The following is a 21,426-nucleotide window of genomic DNA, read 5'->3' on the forward strand; positions in this document are numbered from 1 at the left end:
TTGGCGAGAACGTTCGTGAACTGGTACTTGCGATCTCATGGCGGGTAGTGACGGGCTGCAGAGGCTTGTCGGGATCGAGGCTGATGGCCCTGAGACCCTGGGTGGTCGCACACGGGTGGCACCTTGGAAGAGGCCCTAGAGCTCAGAGGCTGTGCTCCAGGGGCCCTGGCTCCTTGCTGGGTGGAGAAGGGGAAGCCTGTGGGGACTTCTGTCCCCTCCTGAGGACAGGATTCCTCCAGGCTGCTGCTAGCGAGGCCCTGCAGGGTCAGGTCTAGGAAGAGAGTTCTCAGACTGGACGTCCCGCGTGGCCAGAATGAGCCCCGGCTCCAGCCTCCACATGCGGGGGGCTCTGGCTGGGCCTAGCAGCCTCACCTCTCCGCGGCCCCGCTTCCTCACCTGGAAAGTAAGGGTAACGGCACCCACGGCGTGCGGCGAGGACGCGGCAGATCCATGCCAAGTGCCTCGAGCAGTGTGTGGCGCGCTGTGCGTGCTGCTTAGAAGGCAGAGCCGAGGGCCGGCGTGCAGGAGTGAGTCCGGCGGGTCCCCACGGGTCGCGTGGGGGTGGATGAGCAGGAACGACACAAGGCGACTCTTCCGGGGCCGCGGTGCTTCTCACTCAGCGAGGATGGGAACCGATGCCCGAAAGGAAGTTGGACGTCATGGCACACAGCGGTATTTTTAAAGTTGAGTTTCTTCCATTTAATTTAAAAACCGAGCTTGAGCATGAACTGATTACACGGCCGCTGATGGAGGGTAGCCCGCGGTTTCAAAGCCACTGATCTGGATAATTGTGGCGCCTGACAGCGGACAGGTTTCAGGGCCTGGACGCCACGAGTCTAGCGGTCGAGGGTTCGTTTCGCTGTTTCGAGAAAGCTGCGGTCTGTCCGGGTCTCCGAGCTTGGGAGCCGGACGTCTTGAAATCACACTGACCACACCTTCGTCTTGAAGATGAAGTAGCTGTTAATCTAAAAAGATAATCCAGAAGAGTACAAAGGCAGGGGCGCCTGGGTGGCTCAGTCAGTTAAGCGTCTGCCTGCAGCTCAGGTCGTGATCCCGGGGTCCTGGGATCGCGTCCGGTGTTGGGCCCCTGCTCGGCGGGGAGCCTGCTTGCTCTCCTTCCGCCCTCTCCCCTTGCTCGTACTCTCGCAAATAAATGAAATCTTTTTTTTTTTTTTTTTAAGATTTTGTTTATTTTCTTGACAGAGCGAGAGAGGGAACACAAGCAGGGGCAGTAGGAGAAGGAGAAGCAGGCTTCCCGCCGAGCAGGGAGCCCAACATGGGGCTGGATCCCAGGACCCTGGGATCATGACCTGAGCCAAAGGCAGACGCTTAATGCCTGAGCCATCCAGGTGCCCCAATAAATAAAATCCTTAAAAAACAAAACAAAACACAGAGGCACACAGAAGGGGCTAGGGAAGATACTTCCAATGAAAACATTTTGTGCCCTGAGGTTCTCGGTCAAACATCATTCCCTGTCCCTTCCTCTCCAGCCTGGCTCCTGGGTCACCTCCTGAATCTGGAAGACTTCCTCCCAAAGACACCTGAGTCTCTGCCCTTCAGCCAAGTCCAGCTGTCTACACCCACCATATCCATGACCATGTGACTGGTTCACGAGCCGCATCCGTGTACAGGCGGGCTCATCCACCACCTTGGCACAGGGCCCCCGCGTGGGCACACGTGATGAGCGCTGCTACCTAGAATGGGACCCCTTGCTTTTCAGTGGCACCTTGAGCTCAACCTGATCAGTCCTAAGCTTTTCTTTTTATAAATTTTACTATCCCGCAAAGAGAGATCATATCATTTGCCAACAGATAACTTAGAAATAGAGGACTACCGGGGCGCCTGGGTGGCTCAGTGGGTTAAAGCCTCTGCCTTCGGCTCAGGTCATGATCCCAGAGTTCTGGGATCGAGCCCCACATCGGGCTCTCTGCTCAGCGGGGAGCCTGCTTCCCCCCCCCCCCCCCCCCCCCCCTCTCCCCCCCCCCCGCCTTTGGTCTTTTTCAAGTAAAAAAAAACTTTTAAAAAAAAAAAAAAATAGGGGACTCCAAAATATAAAAGTAAAGTGAAGGGAAGCAACATGTCACGAGCTTGGGTGCGTCTTAAGTAAGGGTCTGGGCACAACTACCCTGGAAGTGAGGACAGTGGGATTAGATCTTGGCCTGTGGGAGGATGGCTGTGCAGGAGAGTGACAGGCGGATTTCGGGGTCCACCCCAGTGCCTGCAGCGGGGCTGGAGATGGGATTTTTGTTCGATTTCCCTCAGTTTAGTTGTGTTCCCAGAAAGTACAGTGTGTGTCTTAAAAGTACTTGGACAAAATAGAGTTGGGTTCCAGGCTCCAAGGCTTATGAGCATGTCTCATCCCCACATGAAGGACGGATCAGATGCTGGCAGGCTTCGGGAATGAGACAGGTCTTTGCACTGTCCTGTGGCTGGCCCCCACACCCGAGGACAGGCCCCTGTTACTGCGATAACCAAAACATCCCCTAAAGAAAAGGTCCCCTGCGATGGCGTCCCCTGTGGTTGCCAGCGGGGCCCTGGCATACTGAGCCCGTGCACTCGGCCCCAGACTGAACTCTCCGCAGTGCCTCGGTGTTTGGTTCCAGGCAACGCGGTCGTTCCCGGCCCCTAGGGTCCAGGGCCACCAGTCTGGGACCTGTGCCTCTCCCCAGTTTGCCTGACTGTGGCCCACGCTCCGAGGCTGCCGTGGACCGGAGAGAGGTCCTGGCTTGTCCCTAGTCCTCCAGGAGGAAGAGCTTGGTCCAGGAGGGCAGGCCCGTGATTTGCTTCCTGCCTCGAAGATGCTGTCCGGCTACTCGCGAAAAGCCAGGATTCCACCAGGCAGGGCATTGGGAGGGGAGCAGTGGTGCGCTTCCTGTCCCCAGCCCTCCACTGTGTGCACCCCACCCCACCCGCATCCCCCCAGTGCACAGGAGGCCAGGAGAGCAAGGGAGGGGAGTAACTCGTTTTAACCCACACTCATGTATGTGCCTCTCTGCCGTACCCAGAGGGAAAACCGAGCCCGGAGCTCTGAGGTGTGAGAAACGTGCCGTAGGGCCGTCTGGGTGGCACAGTTGGTCAAGCAGTTGCCTTGGGCTTTGGTCATGACTTTGAGGTCCTGGGCTCGAGTCTCAAGTCGGGCTCCCTGCCCAGCAAGGAGTCTGCTTGTCTCCCTCTCCCTCGGCTCCTCCCCGCCGCTTGTGCGCTCTCGCTCCCTCTGTCAAATAAAATCTTTAAAAACAACAACGAAAAAAAACTTGCCCATGAAGTTGCTGGTGCCACAGAAACCTGCTATATATTGGACTGGAGGGGACGGGGTTGGAGGATTTGTCGGGTAGAAGTAGTATGAGCTGGAAACATGTCACAAATACACGGTGGAAAATCAAGAATTTGGCTAGAACCGCACGTGATACCCGGAGAATGGGGGATTTGCAACTCGGTGATAATGACGCTAGCGGTTTTGGCGAGGGTTGGACTCGGAAGAAATGAGATGTCAAGAATCTAGGCCAGGGGGCACCTGGGTGGCTCAGTGGTTAAGCCTCTGCCTTCGGCTCAGGTCATGATCTCAGGGTCCTGGGATCGAGCCCCGCATCGGGCTCTCTGCTCAGAGGGGAGCCTGCTTCCTCCTCTCCCTCTGCCTGCCTCTCTGCCTGCTTGTGATCTGTGTCTGTCAAATAAATAGACAAAATCTTAAAAAAAAAAATCTAGGCCAGGCAGGCGAAGCGAAGCCAGTCTTAGAGGTGGTCTGCCCAGAATTTGAACGTATTGTCAGCCTGCGGAGGAAGCTAGGTGCGTGGGGGGGGTGGTTTCTGGAGGGGACCCTCCGGAGTACACCTTCGTGATCTCGAGCCCCAGCACTGTAAGCCTGCGACACACTTACCTTATTAGAGCAAACGACCGTGCGCATCCCTCTGGTCGCCAGCTCTAGTGACCAGAGCGTGGACAGAGAGCCCGTGAGGAGGCAGGAGAACATGGTGGGTGGGAGGTTGGGTTTAGGATTTGTTGCTCAGTAGTGGTAGCGTGAGGTGGCAGACCCCCCGGGGCAGGTGGCGGACCAGTGGGCTCTGTAGGAATTTACCAGGGAAATCCCAGAAGACCGAGAACCAGAGAGGGCGACCAAGCTTCCCACGCATCCCTGCTTGAATGGGGGCTTGTGTGTTTACACAGGGGAAACCCAGGAAGCCTCAAGCTCTGCGCTGGAGAGGAAAAGCTGGGAAAGACTTGAAAATGGACATTTTGAACAGCCTCCCCCACTTGCCCCCAGGCCCGTCGGTAAAGGGCGAAAGCCTCTTTTGCTCAGGTGTTTGAGCAGAATCTCCAACCAGTCATGACCTGACCCTCTACTAGACAGGCTCAGGGACAATTTCTAGGCAGATTTTATTTCACAAAAAAGTGAAAATATAAATTAAAAAGCAAGTGGAGACACGATGAGTGTGTGCCATGGGGAGGCGATTCCAAAGAGTCTAGGCAGCTTGCTAAAAATAAAACAGTAACAACAAACTTCAGGGGGAAAAAAATCAGAATTCACAGCTGCTATAATATGGCATGTGAAATGTCTGGTGTTCGGGGCACCTGGGTGGCTCCGTCGGTTAAGCATCCGCCTTTGGCTCAGGTCATGATCCCAGGGTCCCGGTCAGCGGGGAACCTGCTTCTCCCTCCACCCCTCCCCCACTCGTTCTCTCTCTCTCTCTCAAATAAATAAAATATTTTTTAAAAAATGTCTGGTGTTGAACAAAAAATAGAAACCAAGTGGAAACTACAGTAGCATTAACAACCACTTAAATATACTTCAGTATGAAGCTGACAAAGTGGGTACAGAGCTGATGGAAGAAGTGGAAGCCAGATAAACGGGGAGACGCACCGTGCTCACGACTGCAAGACTCAGAGGTCAGTGCTCGCCAGAGCGATGTGGAGATTTGAGGCAATTCCTGTCAAAACGCCAGCAAGGATTCGTCTGGTAGACATAGACAAGCTAGTTATAAAATTTACAACAATAGGCATAGGCTCTAGAATATCTAAAATAATCTTTTTAAAAAAGATTTTATTTGTTTATTTGACAGAGAGAGACACAGCGACAAAGGGAACACAAGCAGGGGGAGTGGGAGAGGGAGAAGCCGGCTTCGCCGCTGAGCAAGGAGCCTGATGTGGGACTCGATCCCACGACCCTGGCTGGGATCATGACCTGAGCTGAAGGCAGAGACTTAACCCACTGAGCCACCCAGGCACCCTAAATTAATCTTTTTTTTTTTTAAGATTTTTATTTATTTATTTGACAGAGAGCGATTATAAGTAGGCAGAGAGGCAGGCAGAGAGAGAGGGGGAGAGAGAGAGGGAGGGAAGCAGGCTCCCTGCCGAGCAGAGAGCCCGATGCGGGACTCGATCCCAGGACCCTGAGATCAAGACCTGAGCCGAGGGCAGCAGCCTAACCCACTGAGCCACCCAGGCGCCCCTAAATTAATCTTTTTTAAAGAGATTTATGTACTCATTTTAGAGAGCAGGTGTGCATGGGTGAGTGAGGGGAAGGGCAGAGACAAGGGGCGAGGGAGAATCTCAAGCAGACTGCCTCACCCCGAGTGTGGAGCCGGAGGTGGCACTTGATCTCAAGACCCTGAGATCTTGACCCGAGCTGAAGCCAAAAGTCTGACGCTCAGCCAACCCGAGGCACCCCTAAGAAATCTTACGGTAGGATAAAAGGGGTAGAGTCACTGCTAGTACTAAGACTCACTACATAGCTATGGAAACAGCATCGTACTGGTGGGAGGACAGACGCAGGTACCAGACAGAACAGAGAGCCCAGGAGTAGACCCACACCAGGATGCCCATGGGATTTCTCTTTTCTTTTTTACAAAGGTGCTAGAAACAGTTCAGCGCAGGATGGGGGGTCCTTTCAGCCAACGGTGATGGAGCAACTGGACATGAAGAGAAACAAAAATGAACCTTGGCCTAACGCCCACATGTCGTGCAAAAGTTAACTTGAAGCTCTTAGACGTGACCCCGCGGACGGAATCCATAAAAGGAACGGTTGGCACATCGAACCTCATCTTGATGTAAGACTCTCGGTGCATGAAAGACACTGTGGAAAGGGTGAAAAGACAAGCTACAGACTTGGAGAAAATATTTGCAAACCACACGCCTGGCAAAGAACTGTGATCGAGGACACGTAAAGAAGTCTCCAACCTCCACGACACGAAAGTCAGCCCCAGTTAATTAGATGAGCAGAGGACGCGAACAGACACTTCACTGAAGAGACCGCGTGTGAGCAGGAGGATGATGGTTGACATCGTCAGGGTTGGGGAAATGCAGATTAAAGCCACAACAGGGCATCGTTACACACGCGCCTGAACCGTGAATGGGTGAATGGTTGGCGGCGACAGCACACGCTGGTACAAGCGAAGAGAAACCAGCCGCGCGGCGTGGCGGCGGGAAGGTACAATTGTGCGCCCGCTCCGGGAGTCCGGAGCTTTCATGAAGCTGAACATCCAGCTACAACCCAGAAGGGATACTTTTGGGCATTTATCCCAGAGAAATCAAAAACACACGTTTACGCAAAAGCCTGTGCATGAGTGTTCACGGCGGCTTCATTCATAATAACCCCGAGCTGGAGGTGACCGCGGACGGTCTGCAGACGGTTAAGCGAATTGTGCGTCTGGCTCCGGCCGCTGTAACGCACGGCCGCGGACTGGGTGCCTTGTTAGCAATGGAAACGACCATCTCTAGGTTCTAAGGACTGGGAAGTCCGAGATCCAGCCTCCAGCAGATGTGGTGCCTGGTGAGGGCCTGCCTCCTCACGCAGGGACAGTCGTCCTGCCCTGTCCTCACGTGAGTCGGGGAAAGGAAACTCTCCGGAGTCTCTGTTGTAAGGGCGCTAATCCCGCTCCTGAGGGTTCTGCCCTCGTGAGCGAATCACCTCCCGAGGGCCAAGTGATATCCCACCTCCAGTACCATCACGGGTGATTAGGTTTCAGCACGAATTTCGAGGTGACACAAAAATCCAGTCCGTGGCCCTGAGGTACGTTCGTATCACGAAACCCTACTCAGGAATAAAAAGGAAGGAACGATCAGGACGGCAACAATGAGTGAATTTCAAAGGCCTTATGCCGACTAAGAGACGCCAGTCTTGAAGGGACACGAGTGATTCCTCTTAGGTAACTTTGTTGAAATGGCAATTACAGAATTAGAAAACATTTCTTAATAGTTTCCAGCAGCGGAGGAGGGAGGGAGGGATGGGTGTGGGTGGGGCTATAAAGGAACAACGGGAGGGATCGTTCTGAGGGAAGATTTTCACCATCAATGTCAACATCCTGGCGGTGACATTATACTATTGTTCTACAAGACATCACCAATGGCGGAGACTGGACCAAGGGCTCATGGCATCTCTCTGTATTATTAAGACCACATGCGAGGGGCGCCTGGGTGGCTCAGTGGGTTAAGCCTCTGCCTTTGGCTCGGGTCATGATCTCAGGGTCCTGGGATCGAGCCCCACATCTGGCTCTCTGCTCGGCGGGGAGCCTGCTTCCTCCCCTCTCTCTGTCTGCCTCTCTGCCTACTTGTGATCTCTGCCTGTCAAATAAATAAATAAAATCTTTAAAATAAAAAAAAAAATCTTAAAAAAACAAAAAACAAAAACAAAAAAAACCACTAAAACAATAGAACTCTTGGGGAGAATTCAGAATTCCAAGTTGCTACAATATATTATCCAAAATGTCCTGTTCTCAACAAAAAAGTGTGATGTGTGTACTCAAACACAATAAAATTCGTATTTGGTGAAAAGCCGGTCAGCAGAAACTGTCTCTAAGTGGACCCAGATGTTGGGTTTAGCAGGCCAAGTCTTCAAGGCCACGCTCAGAGAATTAAAGGAAAATATAATAGAAGAATTGGAGTAAAATGTAATTACAACTAAAAACAGGGCATCTCAATAAAAACAGTGAAAAAATATAACAAAGAACCAAGTGAAAATTCTAGAGTTGAAAATAGCAATAATTTCAGTGAAATGTTTACTACAGTCCTAACAGTAGATTCGAACTCGTAGGAGATTCAGTGAACTTGAACACAGATCATAAAAACTACCCAGTCCTGAACACTAGAGAGGGAGAAACAAAACACAGTGATGAGCTTGAAGGAAAGTGCACAGAGGTTCGAGACCTGGGATCAGCACAACCACAACGACACAGGGAAATGACAGGCACAGAAGAAAAGAGACAGAAAAGGACAGGAACGTATTTGAAGCAATAATGGCCGAAACGTTCCAACTTGATAAATATTATAGGTCCAAGAATCCCAATGAATCCAGGTCAGAATAAATAGGAAGAAACCCCCACCTGAGTCCATCATGGTCAAACCTGGAAAAACAAAGAGCAGAGCTTGGGAGCAACGAGAGAGAGAATGGCCTGGGGGGACCGAGCGGCTTCGGGAAGACGAAGGGTGGCGCGTCCAGAGAGGGGAGGAAGCGCGGCCGGCCAAGACCCCCACGTGCAGATCGTCCCTTTGACCCGAAGCCGACCACACTCCCCGGCAAGCGAGCCCCAGGAGGACCCACCGCCCGCAGATTTGCTTTCTGAGAGGCACAAGGACGCTCCTCGAGCTGACAGCAGGTGACAGCAGGCGACAATGCGAATCCACACGGAGGAAGGGAGAGCCGCAGAAATGGGGAAACAGCAGGAAAAGATAACGGACTGTAAAAGTGTGTGTTTTTCTCCGTTCCTTTGAAGGACATATGATTGGTTAAAACAATCATTATGACGCTGTATTTGGAGGTTATGAGGGGCTCGAGGGGCACCCGGGGGGCTCTGTGGGTGAAGCGTCTGCCTTCGGCTCCGATCGTGATCCCAGGGTCCCGGGATGGAGCCCCCCGTCGGGCTCCCTCCCCCACCCCCCCACTTCACCCCTTGGTGTTCTCCCCCAAACCCAGAACCTGTTCTGGCCGTGGGAAACCCTCAGAAAAGCCCAAACCGACAGACGTGCCGCACAACGCTTGGCCAGGGCTCTTCCCAAGTGTCAAGGTCATAAAAATTATGGAAAGATTGAGAAACTGCCGCTGCTCAGTAGAGACTTAGGGACCACGAAGATGAAAGGTTACGGGCACCCTGGGCCATGTCCTGAAACAGGAAAAGGACAGTCGCGGACAAGCAGGAACCCGGAGAAACTCTGTAGTCTAGTTAAGAGCCTCGTTCCGGTGGTAACTGCTTAGTTTTGACAACGTGGTTTGTTCGGTATTAATATAAAAATAAAAATAAATACATATATTATATATCATACACTATATATAATACCTTAAATATAAAAATAAATAGAAAATATTTAAATATTTTATTAAAATATAAATAAATAGTAAAAAGCTGAGTGCAGGATACATGGGAACTCCCGTGTCTACGATTTTTCTGTAAAACTAGAATTGCTCCAAACCAAACCAAAACAAAAACAGAAACAAAAAAATCATTTTATTTAATTTATTTTTGGTTTGTTTAAAGAATGAGAAACATGTCTCCATGTAATGACATGGAGAAAACTCCAAGATGTGAGTGAACGTATCGAAATGCAGATGGTGTAGTTCGCTCTCATTTGGTCGTAAATGCTGAGACCATTTCTGGAAAATTCCCCCACACTGGTAGGAGAGTTGCATCGAGGGTGGGTAATTGAGTGGGTTGGGTCCAGGAGTGGGAGGGAGACTTTTTGCTCTGGAACGTTTGTACCTTTCAAATTTAATGCCATGTGCCAAAAAAGTAAATTAAAAAATAAATTTACGGGGCGCCTGCATGGCTCAGGGGGTTAAAGCCTCTGCCTTCAGTTCAGGTCATGATCTCAGGGTCCTGGGATCGAGCCCCGCATCAATCCTAACCCTAACCCTGAGAAGCTGTGGGCCTGGGGCTGGTAGGGAGCAGGCTTATACCTCAAGGACAGACACCACGATCTTCTGTTCTGTGTCTCTGCCCCTCATTCTTGCTCGCGGTTTCCTCTCATCGGGTTTGCGGGCCTCATTACGGCCTTACCCAGCTCTGCTCTTCTAGGGAACACTCACGTTCCCTACAGCAGACACTGCATTCATTATGTGCCAACTCGCTCTGAGCTGGTTTTGCTGTTTAACAAACCATCCCAGACTCAAGAGGTAACAACCCTTTTATTATGCTCGTGAATTCTGTGGGTCGGGAATTTGGACAAGGCACAGCAAGGATGATTGTCTCTGCTCCATGAGGCCTAGGGTCTCCGTTGGGGTGACGCCAATGACGGGGGCTACAATCACACGTCTGGTTCCCGCATGCTGGGCAGAAGATGGCCCTGGGGACTGTGAGTGGAATGTCCCCACGGGGGCTTTCCACCTGGTCTGTGTGTCCCGTACAGCCGTGAACCACCGTTCTCTACTGGCCGAGGCAGTCACGGGCCTGCCCAGGTTCAAGGGGAAGGGCATGGACTCCGCGTCTCCCTGGGAGGAGTGCCGAGGGACGTCGGCCCTGCTCTGAGACCAGCACACTTGTTTGCTCTGTGTCCTTTCGTGAGGACAGGGACTTCCTGAGTTTCGTGTTCCGCTGCCTCCCCGCACGGCGCCCGAGAAGTTGCCGCCGGATGCTGTGTGGGGATCGTGCGAGGGGCGCGTCCCTTTATTTCCCATTTTAGAAGTTTTTATTCAGAAAACTTCTCAAAGGCAAGAGCATCTTCTCAAATGTCTGGGGCGACCCGATGGCCGACCTGCCTCACCTCCTCCGGATGGGCAGGTCTTCCCACAGACCCCGGGCCTGCTGTGTCCCCAAGCTGTCCGGGCCCCTCAGACCCGCGGGGACCGGCGGAGCTGCCGCGTCTCTGCGGCCCAGCGTGGCCAGCCCCTGAGGGCCCCCGGGGCTCGCGGGGCCCCCAGCTCGTCCCCACATGGTCCGTGCCAATCCCCGCAGCACGAGCTCCCGGGACCCCGCACGCTGGAGGAGCTCAGGGACCGTCTGAGCGGAGCATGTCCCCCAGCAGGACACGTCACCTCAACGCCCGCGGAGTCCGGTCCCCGGGCCGGGAGCCTGAGCTTCTCCACAGGTTGTGGCCCGAGCTCCGGGCAGAGCCAGAGTCTGTCACGTCCGGGACGCGGGAGCCTTCCCAGACGAGCCACGTCAGTCCAGTCCCGGGGTCCCGCTGGGGCGGCGAAGCCAGGTCACCTGCCCTTCTGCAGCAGCGACCAGGGACCCCGTGACGGTCCCCCCGCTGGACACTGTCTCTCCCAGCCCTTGCCGAGCACCTTTCCACTCTGTGCCCGTGGTTTCAGGTGTCACAAGCGGCGCCTCTGAGCGGCCGCGCGGGGCTGGTGTTCGGCGACGGAGCCTGCGAGTTCGCAGCAAATGTCAGAATTTCCTGCCGTCCCAGACTGCATGGCACGCGCGTGCTGCGTGGTGCCCGCTCAGTCACTTGGACAGTTGGGGCTGCTCCCACGAATGTCCCGGTCCCAGCCTGTCAGTGCACGGCAGTGTTCACGGGCTCGCGGGGTCTGGGGTTAAGAGACGGACCGTGTGCGGAGACTTTACACACACGCCCGTGCGCAGGCGGGCGTCAGGGCGGCCCCTTCCCTGCTGCCTCCTTGTCCTCTTCTTCCTCCTTCTTATGCTTTATTTTTTATTATTTATCTGACAGACAGAGATCACAAGCAGGCAGAGAGGCGGGCAGAGGGAGAGGGGGAGGAGCAGAGAGCCCGATGCGGGGCTCGATCCCAGGACCCTGAGATCATGACCGGAGCTGAAGTCAGAGGCTTAACCCACTGAGCCACCCAGGCGCCCCTAAAATATATATTTTTTAATTACAGTAAGGCCAGTAGTCATGTTCCCAGTCTCAATCCTGATTTTAGGAATTGGAATTATTGCCCTTTTTTCCGTGGGTCAGTGTAGCTCATCAATTATGCAGATGTTTTCCAAGAATTCTTGATTTCCTTGTTCTTCTCTATTGTTTTCTATTCTTTATTTCACTTGTGTCCACTTTCATGTTTATTATTTTCTTTTTTCTATTTATTATTATTACTATTATTATTATTTTAGAGAGAGAGAGAGAGAGAGAGCATGCATGTGTGAGTGGGGTTCGGGGGGTAGGGAGAGAGGGAGAGGGAGACAGAGAATCCCAAGCAGGCTCCATGCCCAGTGTGAGCCTGGCCTGGGCTCGATCTCACAATCCCGAGATCTTGACCTGAGCCGAAATCAAGAGTCAGCGGCTCAACTGGCCGCGCCCCGCCGGCGCCCCCTTTCCGTCTCTTTGCTCTGGGCTTTGTTTGCTCTTCTGGTTCTGGTTTCTTCAGGGGATGTTGACATTATTGATTTGAGGTCTCGGTTCTTCTTAAGGTTTTATGGCCGTAAATTTCCCTCTGAACACTTCTACTGTGTCCCATAAGTTCTGTTATGTTGTGTTTTCATGTCCATTCTCTTTAATGCTCCTTAATTCCCCTCCTAATTTTTCTTCTTTTTTTAAAGATTTTATTTATTTGTTTGTTTGAGAGAGCGCGAGCTTGAGAGTGAGAAAAAACAGCAGGGGGAACAGCGGAGGAGCGGAGAGGCAGGCTCCCTGCGGAGCGGGGCTCCGATGCGGCGCTCGATCCCAGGACCCTGGGACCTTGCCCTGAGCTGAAGACAGACGCTTAATGACTGAGCCACCCAGGCGCCCACAGAAGTATTGTTTCGTCTAGCTTTTCTAGTTGTTTTCTCTGTAAGATTTGTCTGATCTTTCTAGTCTACTATTTCTGTTGATTTTTAAAGATAACTTTAAAATATCTGCTTAAAAACAAACTCTGTGGCACAGGGAACTGTGATTTAGCCTGTGCATGTGTTTTCCTGAGTGGACCTATTTGGGATGCAGTGGATTCTCACAACTTCCTTCTCTGATCTGTCTGTGCAATGCATCCCTTTCAAGCCAAGAGAAAGTTTGGAGCATCTAGCAATGGAAAACCAGGCAATGGCCTTGTTTTCATACCACGTGCTGGACCAACGGCATGTGAGGGCCACATACTCCTAGACATGTCCTGGATTTTCATCACAAGGTTAAACACAAATATAAACTCTGGAATTTGAGTGAGCAATATTAGCACTTATCAATAGCTAACATAACATATTTATACCCATTTCTTTCCTTTTTTATCCTTTTCTTTTTTTCTTTCTTTCTTTCTTCTTTTTTTTTGTTTTGTTTTGTTCATCTTCCTCCCTTGGAATGGGCAGAAAAATTTGTTTTTTTTTTCACTGCTCTTTCACCAGTACCTAAAACAGTTAGTGGCACATAGTAGGTGCTCAACCAATATTTACAGAATGAATGAATAATGAAAATTGGTAGGTTGAATCCAAAAAGATGAAAATCAGTAGAGATCAGTATAAATAGTTACAGTTAGATTTTAAAACCCAATACTACAGGTACAGAATTCAATAGTTCTGGCTTAAAATAAAAGTGTGATAAAATTATCACAAAAATGAGTTGCATTTGCACTGTTACCCTGGAATAACAGACTTATTGGTTCCCTAAGAGAAAGGCAATGGAGGGTCTTTCAGCATTCTGTACGAGGCAGGGGCGAGACCGCGTGAGGGACGCGGTGTTTAGTGTGCAGCTCTGCGTTTTAAGGAGGATGCTGGCAGATGAAACATACCCACGGGAGGCAACCAGACTGGAAGGGACGTAGACAATGTGCCCTGTTGCGCAGCATGGAAAAAGTGGGGTGTTTAGTTTAGAAACAACCACAAACAACTAAGAACACAAAAACACGACTCAAGAGCATAGTATCTATCTATGAAAACTTAATTTTTCACCTTATGTAAGTGAGATAAAAAACCCATAGCGTGGTCTGTAAGACCCTACCTGATCTGGATTCAAGCCACCCCTCTGTCCCCACCTTTTGCCATTCCCTCACACTGGCTACTTTCAGTAGCTCTGACTTTTGTGTTATTTCTAAAGCACTTCAGTCTTCTTTCCACCTCCGGGCCATTGGACCTGCTGTTTTCTTAGCTTGCCTTCCCACCCCACGCCCCTTTCTGTGGCATGGGGCTCCTTTGTTCTCATCATTAGGTCACAGCCTAGATGTGATGTTCTCAGGGAGGACTTTCCCACCGGCACCTGTCCACAGGCATGCAGACACACCCGAGGCTGTGTTCCTGCAGCATGCACTAGTCACCTGTCCCTTCTTGACTCTAGTCACAGCAGTAACTACGCACTTATGTGTGAGAATGTGTCTAATTTGCACATTTCCCATTAGACTATTTGTTTCCTGAAGGCAGGGATGATGTCGTGCTCACTGCCATGTTCTGGAACCTAGTGGGTGCTTGATAAACATTTACTGAATGAAGAGATAAACATAACCGTTCTCACACCAGAACTCACCTTCCCATCGATCTCTCCTGTCGCTGCTCTAGCCAGACCAGGATGTTCTCTCTCGTCGGACAATCGCAGTGGCCTGCTGGTCTCATCCCCAGTGTTCCTCCAGGGGATTAAATGATTCTTCAACCCTTAGCTGGAACAAAACATGAAGCCTTGTAACCCCGTTATCTGTTTGGTCTTCATCTTAGCTCTGTGGGGAGGTTCTGGAGGGCTCTGAGAGGAAATGACACAAGATCACTCTGCTCGCCTTCTGCAGACCGATGGCGGGGGAGCCGGCCCAGGGTGGAGTGTGCATCAGGAATCGAGGTGCTGAATGATAATGTGTGGGTTCACATAGACAAGAGAGATACCATAAAGAAGTGGGATCTAGGCATCTGGCTGGCGCAGGTGGATAAGCATCTGACTTCAGCTCAGGTCATGACTTCAGGGTCATGGGATCAGGATTGCGCCCTGCCGTGGTCTCCCTGCTCAGAGAGGGGTCTGCTTCTCCCATTCATTCTGCCTGTCCCCATGCTCATGCCCTCTCTCTCTCTCTCTCTCAAATAAATAAATATGATCTTATAAAAAAGAAAGAAGTGTGGTTGATAGGTGCTGCGATTGCCTGGATGTGGGTGATGACCATGCAGTGGACATACTTGGGTCTCTGACTTGGACTGTTGTGTGGTTGATGAGGAACACAGGGGAGGAACAGGTAGAAGGGAGGGAAAAGGAAGCCTCAGGGGGACACAGGGGCGCATCTAAGTGGAGCTGTCCAAGGGGCCACTGGAGCCCAGAAGAGCCATCCGACTCAAGATGCAGACACGAGAATCTCACATATTCACGACGTTTGAAGCCGCAGGAACACGGTTTCGTAACCAGGAAGATTGGGCAGACTGGTTCCTTCATGGGGAGACCTGAGACCCTGAATCCTGGAAAATTCTGTGTTTCATCAACCTTGCAATTCCCTTCCCCAAGGGCCGGTAGACACATGCTTTGACATGGGGCTGTTCTCCCCAGCCTAGTGAGGGGCTCTTGGAAGAAAGGGGTGTCGAGAATTCCCTGGATTACCACTGAATAAGAAAGTGTATCTGATGAGGAGGCGTGTCCTGCGTGATCCTCTCTTCAACACCAGGCTGCATCCGAAGCAGAAGCTCTTTTCTGAATTCAGTTTCAGTTCCCAATTTGTCTGTCGGTATGATGTCCAGTATGTCACTTCCCTGCTTGTACGTCCTCAGTGACGGCCCATCTTGTCTAGGATCAAGGCGACAGTCCTTCGAGTGGCTCCTAATGTGTGTGTGTATGGTCAGGCCCCTTCCCTGGACCCTTGGACACCTGGACCCCTGGACCCCTTCCTCAGGAAGGACACCCTATCTTCAGCCCCCTTCCCTGGACCCCACTCCTCTGAACACAGCTGGGGTTCCAGTCCCACAAGCCATTTGCTGTCCTTGCCACCACCTTGCCTCTCACACCTCTCTTCTTGTGCATTTGCTGAGGGCTTTAGTTTTAACTGTGTGTTCCCCGACTTTCCCCCTCTCCTTCCTGGGTTCTCGTAACATTCCATGCTTCCAGCGTTATAATGTCAGATCACTTGACTCTAAAAATCCCCCATTACATGGGCGCCTGGGTGGCTCAGTCCGTTAAGGGTCTGCCTTTGACTCGGGTCATGATCCCAGGGTCCTGGGATCGAGTCCTGTGTCGGGCTCTCTGCTGAGCAGGGAGCCTGGTTCTCCCCCTGTTCCTCTCTCCCCCGCTCAGGCTCGCTCGCTCTCTCTTTCCCAAAAATAAATAAGAAAAATTAAAAAAAATAAAATAAAATCCCCCATTACAGACCATAAGTTCTACTGAGGCAGGGACCACATCTCAATTATTTCTGTATTTCCAGTGGCCCAGCACCCAGCCTGACGGCCTAGACGGGCTCTTGGAGGAGCAAATGAACGTGACCCATCCAGGTTCTCCTGGTGGTGGGTCACGAGTCTCCATAAATTGATGTGGACTTAGCCCCTGAAGGACGTCACAGTGATGTCGTACCTTGCTGGAGCATGTTTGTCCAGGAAACGGACGGTGTCTTTCCCTCTCTTACAGTGTCAGGATGTCGTCTGCGGCACATAAAGGCTCGAAACAGGCGAACTGTTTCAAAGTGGGATGTGCTTCTGGACTGGGGGCTATTACGCTATTTAATTTAGTAAAAGAGGAGAAATTCAGGCAAGTGGGGTCACCACATTTTACAAGGATACTTAGTATCTGTCTGTTTCCATCTCTACGCATCTGTCACCCTCTGGCCAGGGTTCTGTTTTCTGAACTGTTCTTTTTTTGAGCCGTTTATTATGTTTCCCTGCTCCCTCTCTTCCTGCCTCCGTCTTTATGTAATATTGAGACAATTGACATGTTCAAGTGGAATTTAAAAAATTGGAATGGGGGGGGCACCGGCTGGCTCAGTCGGTAGAGTGAGCGACTGTTAAACATGCGGGTCATGAGTTCAAGCCCCACGAGGGGTGTGAGGCTTACTTAGAAGTTGAAATAGGAAAGAGACTCGTTTATGCTTCCGTACTGGGCCCCGAGGTTTTAAGCATTTGGCTACCGGCGCTTTTGTCAAACGCTGGGGCCCTTTGGACTGAGAACAGTTTTGTGTCTCAGGACAAGACACAGATCGTCAGAGAAGACAGTGCTCTGCTGAAGCCTGGTGTTTCCTGGCCTCCTCTGCCGTCCAAGCAAAGGTGGGACGGGAAATCTTCTCTCTGGGAGAAGGCCGGTCCCTGTGCGCTGCAAATGCACGAGGAAACTCTCGTCCGGCTGAGCTTGTCAGACTGCGGGGAGGAGCGCTGCCAGCGGGTTTTAAGATCGTTTAAAGGGTTGTGCTTAGAATGAGAAGCATTAAATAGGACAGAGAAGATGGGAGAGTGTCTCCGTAGGGAGGCTGGATATCAGTTCATGAGACTAGTGTTTTATTGTGCGCGTGTGCGTGCGTGTGCGCGCGCGTGGGAGGTCCTTCTGTCCAAAGCACTTCTCACTGGGCTTGTGGTGCACAGGTCTGAGGGCGCTTTGCTCTGGTAGCTGCCCGGGCACTGTGGCCACGACACCACCGCCTTCCCCCGCCAGCTGCCTCGCGCGAGTGGAGCCTTTGCCTCCAAGAGGGAGCGTGTTCGAGACCCCCACGGGTCAAGGGGTGTTCAGGCCCGGTGGGCGGCTCCTGATGGCAAGACAGGGATCCCGCCTGTAGCTGACCCTCCCTCCACGCCCGTCCGCCGGGTCTTCCTTCCCGGCTTCCTCACCACCGTCTCCTGCTGAAGCCTTTCTTCTCTCTCACTAGCATTTTGCACGCTAAGTTTGGGGCTGGGTTTGGTGAGGCTTCGTGCTTTGTTCGACGTTGTAGGACACGGTCTGTGTTAGACACGCGGTGCGAACCTCGTCTTTCCTCAGGTCCCAGAATCCATGAGAAGGTCCCCCGCGCCTCCCGCGTTGTCCTCCCGCGCCGGCCGGCTGGGAACTACAGGCTCAGACCCGCCGGATGAAGAAGGGTCGCGCGTGTGAATACGGAGGGCGCGCGTGCACTTCTGCAATGCATATTTCAGTCAAGGTGAACTGTCAGAGCGCTTCCCTTTGGGAAGTTTAGTTTTCTCTGAAGCTGTTCCGAGTCTGGATGCTTGGGGCCCGCCGGGACCAGTGTGGTCCAGCCCCCACGTGGCACACCGACTAGAGGCCCAGCTCCCCCCGTCTGCGAGGCGGGTCAGGCCGCCCCAGGGCACTCGGAGCAGACTGGCGGGCTCTGTGCCTCCAAGCTCGGAGGGATGCTGGGGAGCATCTGGGTAGGGATGATTCTAGAAACCCCGGCATCTGCTGCAAGAACACCTCCCACTCTCTCTTGCCAGGACTTACTGGGGAAATACACACGTTAAGTAAAATGTAAAGAAAGTCCGTCTCGATGCTTTGCCTGGAAGCAAAACCAGAAATCTCCCTTGTATTTTTCATCTCTGCCTTCCCATTTCGGTAGAAATTGTATTTTAACATCTGCCACAATGCATTATTTCACAGGAAAATACAAACCACAGAGCTCTTGGTGCGGACGCAAATGGAATTCACATTTGCAGCATCAAGGTCGTTCCCCGCCTCCCCCCCCCAGTAAATTTCCTACAGGGAGAGGGGAGCAGGCACATCTGATTTCTCAGTGTTTTTTGAGAGTCCGTGGAACAGACTTGAGCACAGCAGAGTACAACGTGCATCCGTCCCGTTGCACGTATCCTGATGTGTTTTCAGACTTTTCTCCTTCATCACCTGCGGCTCCTTGAGGGCAAAGACTGTGTCTCGCTTGTGGTTGTGTCCCCAGCACCCGGCATTGTCTACGGATTTGTTGTGGATCAAGGAAGCAAAAGCTCTGTGTTTGTTGTCTTAAAGGTTTGTTCTGAAAGACCCAGGCAAAGTCATCACAGAAAAGGAAAGAAGCTTTTCCAAAACGCAGTGTTTTCAGATAGTGAAATAAATCCCCAGCAAGCACCTTGTCCGCATGTCCTTGCCAGTGAGAACGAGTGATCTGTGGTCACCCCGGCTTCGGGTCAGTGCGGGGAGCCACCCGGTCCTCCTGTGCCGGACCAGGGAGGGGGGTACGGAGCTCAGGCTCATGACTCGAAGGGGCAGTTCATTGAGCCCATGGTGTTCTAGACACTCTTCTGAGTGTTGTCTCACTTAGGTCATCGCCCATCAATGAAGCAGCAGTTGTGGGCCTCCTTCCGCAAACGCAGACCTTGACCTTGGGTGAAACTAGGTGATTGCTCACAGGTCTGAGCAAAGCCTTCCTGGTCGTGAGTCACAGAAACCAACTAGAGCTCAGTCTTGCAAAGGAATCAAAAATGGAGGGGCAGGGAGGGTCCGGAGACATTCTGCAGAGCCCACAGTCAGACCTGCCACCAGAGCCAGGAGGACCTTGAACTTGGATCAGGAAGGAGCTGGGAGCCTGGCAAACACACCCTCGACGCATCCTTCTGGCCACCGCAGAAGGGCTCCTTTCTCTCCGGTCTTTGTCCTTGTAGAGAAGGACGGTGGCCCCGTACCTCCTGAAACCCTGTGTTCCAGGGCCAGCCGCCGGCTGAAGACCTGACCCTCACTCCCAACTCTAAGCTTTTCACAGGGACGACTGCATCTTCTTAGTAGGGTCTGCGGCCAGGCCACACCTATGGTTGCAAGTTTCTCCATGTGTGGAAACCAAGGATTTCAACCACTTCCATTTTGACTTCAAACCTTCTAATGCATTAAGGTCTTTCCAGGTATCTCTGAACTCAGCAAAAGAGCCTGCAGGCAAAGCATCCCTTGATGGGAAGTGAAACTACCCGCTCCAGCAAAGACGGCCCCGAGCCAGCCAGACCCCACCTGTGACTGACCCCAAGACAGTGATGACCTGACCTTTACGGCCGCCTGCAGGTGCCCAACGACCTTCACCCCCCATTTTCCCTATCAACCTGGAATATTTTCAGCATCTTGAAGACAGTCTTTGAGACGCTAGTCCACTGCCTTCCCAGTGTTGGCCTCACTGGAATAAATTCCTTTCTTGTTCCACTGTCACTTGTCTCTCTGCGAGCGACTGGACCTGGTCCGTTTGGGGCCCCCGGAGCCAGATGCTCTCGCACGCCTGTGCCCCAGCTCCGGAGAGACGGAGTGACGGGTTCTAGACAAGCGATGGAAGGGTCGCGGGTTTGACAAACACTGAACATGCACTCGCCGCGTACCAAGTTGACGCAACTGGTAAGATTTAAATTTCCGTTTGTCCAAATTCATTTCAGACTCGGGGCTTCTTCTATTCCTATAATGCTTTAAAACAAATCTGTTTGATGCTTTCTTTTAGTTCCTTTAGCCTCCCCAGATGGTCATCAAGTTTCTAGAAAATCTGTTGCAGAAAGCTCGCAGGAATGAAAGTCTTTCCTTCATATGCATTTGGCTTCTCGGCTTTCCCATGTCCCCATCTGAGCTCTGAACAATCTAAATGCTTGTTCTTGGCTTAAAATACTGACTTACAAACTCCAGTGCGCATCTGAATCACTTGGAGAGATCACTGCAACAGACGGTTGGGCCCTGCCCCCAGGTCTCTGATTCATTAGGTCTGGAGCCAAGTTCAAGAATGTTTGTTTTTAACAAGTTCCCAAGAGGTTCTAATGCTGCTGGCCAGGGGACCGCACTTGCACAACTGCTGAACTGGAAGAGCCAAAGTCACGAGCGGGTCCCCAAGACACATGAATCACACAAAGCTCTGTGTTTGTTTAGTTGACCCTTGAGCATCTCGGGTTGCCCCGTGTGGGTCCACTTATATGCGGGTTTTTCTGGTAAAGACAGTACAGTGCTGTAAATGTGTTTTTCTTCCTTATGATTTTCTTTTTCTAGCTTACTTTATTATAAACATACAGTATATGATACACACATGTAAACTATGTGTTAATCGACTCATTCTGTTATTGGGGCTTTGGTTAACAGTACGCTATCAGTGGTTGAGTGTTCGGGGGTCCAAAGTTATATGGATCTTGGACTACTCGCTTCCCCCGGTGGGGAGGGCAGGGGCCGGAACTTCTAACCCCTGAGCCATTGAAGGGTCAGCTGTAATACAGAAAGGACTGAATTAGCAAACATGCAGGGAGAATTCAGCCATTGTCACTGTTTTGTTTGAGCAAATCTGGTAGCGAAATTGCTCAGAATTCTCTGAAAAGCTCTGAGTACACTCATAATTTTTCTGCAAAACTTGGAGGTGGAACGTCTTACTGTAGAGAGCTGGAATCAGAAAATGCAACAGCTGTCATGAATTTGTAAAACGAAGACGTCTAAGAGAGAGAAGTTTGTCATTTGACATTCTTTGGTCCTTTGAAGAGGAAACTGTTTTCCTGCAAACACATTTGAGAACGGGAGGCACCCAGGAGCCCTGGGCGGGGTATTACGGTGAGTAAACAGAAATGGCGAATTGCCCGGCCCCCCCGCCCGCCCCGCTCAGGACAGCGTCTGGAAGTGCGTGGTGTGGTGGTGTGAGCGTGGGGGCTGGAGGCAGGAGGCTGGAGGGTAGGGAGCTGCGAGGCACTTGCCTTTCATGGATTCTGCAGCTGTTTCGGAAATCAGAGTATCTATGAGGACAAAGTGGAGCCTTGAGAAGCAGCGAATGGAAACCCAGGCCAAGGA

This window comes from Enhydra lutris, unplaced genomic scaffold (genome assembly GCF_002288905.1).
Source record: "Enhydra lutris kenyoni isolate GAN:26980312 unplaced genomic scaffold, ASM228890v2 scaffoldscaffold13, whole genome shotgun sequence".
Classification (NCBI taxonomy): domain Eukaryota; kingdom Metazoa; phylum Chordata; class Mammalia; order Carnivora; family Mustelidae; genus Enhydra; species Enhydra lutris.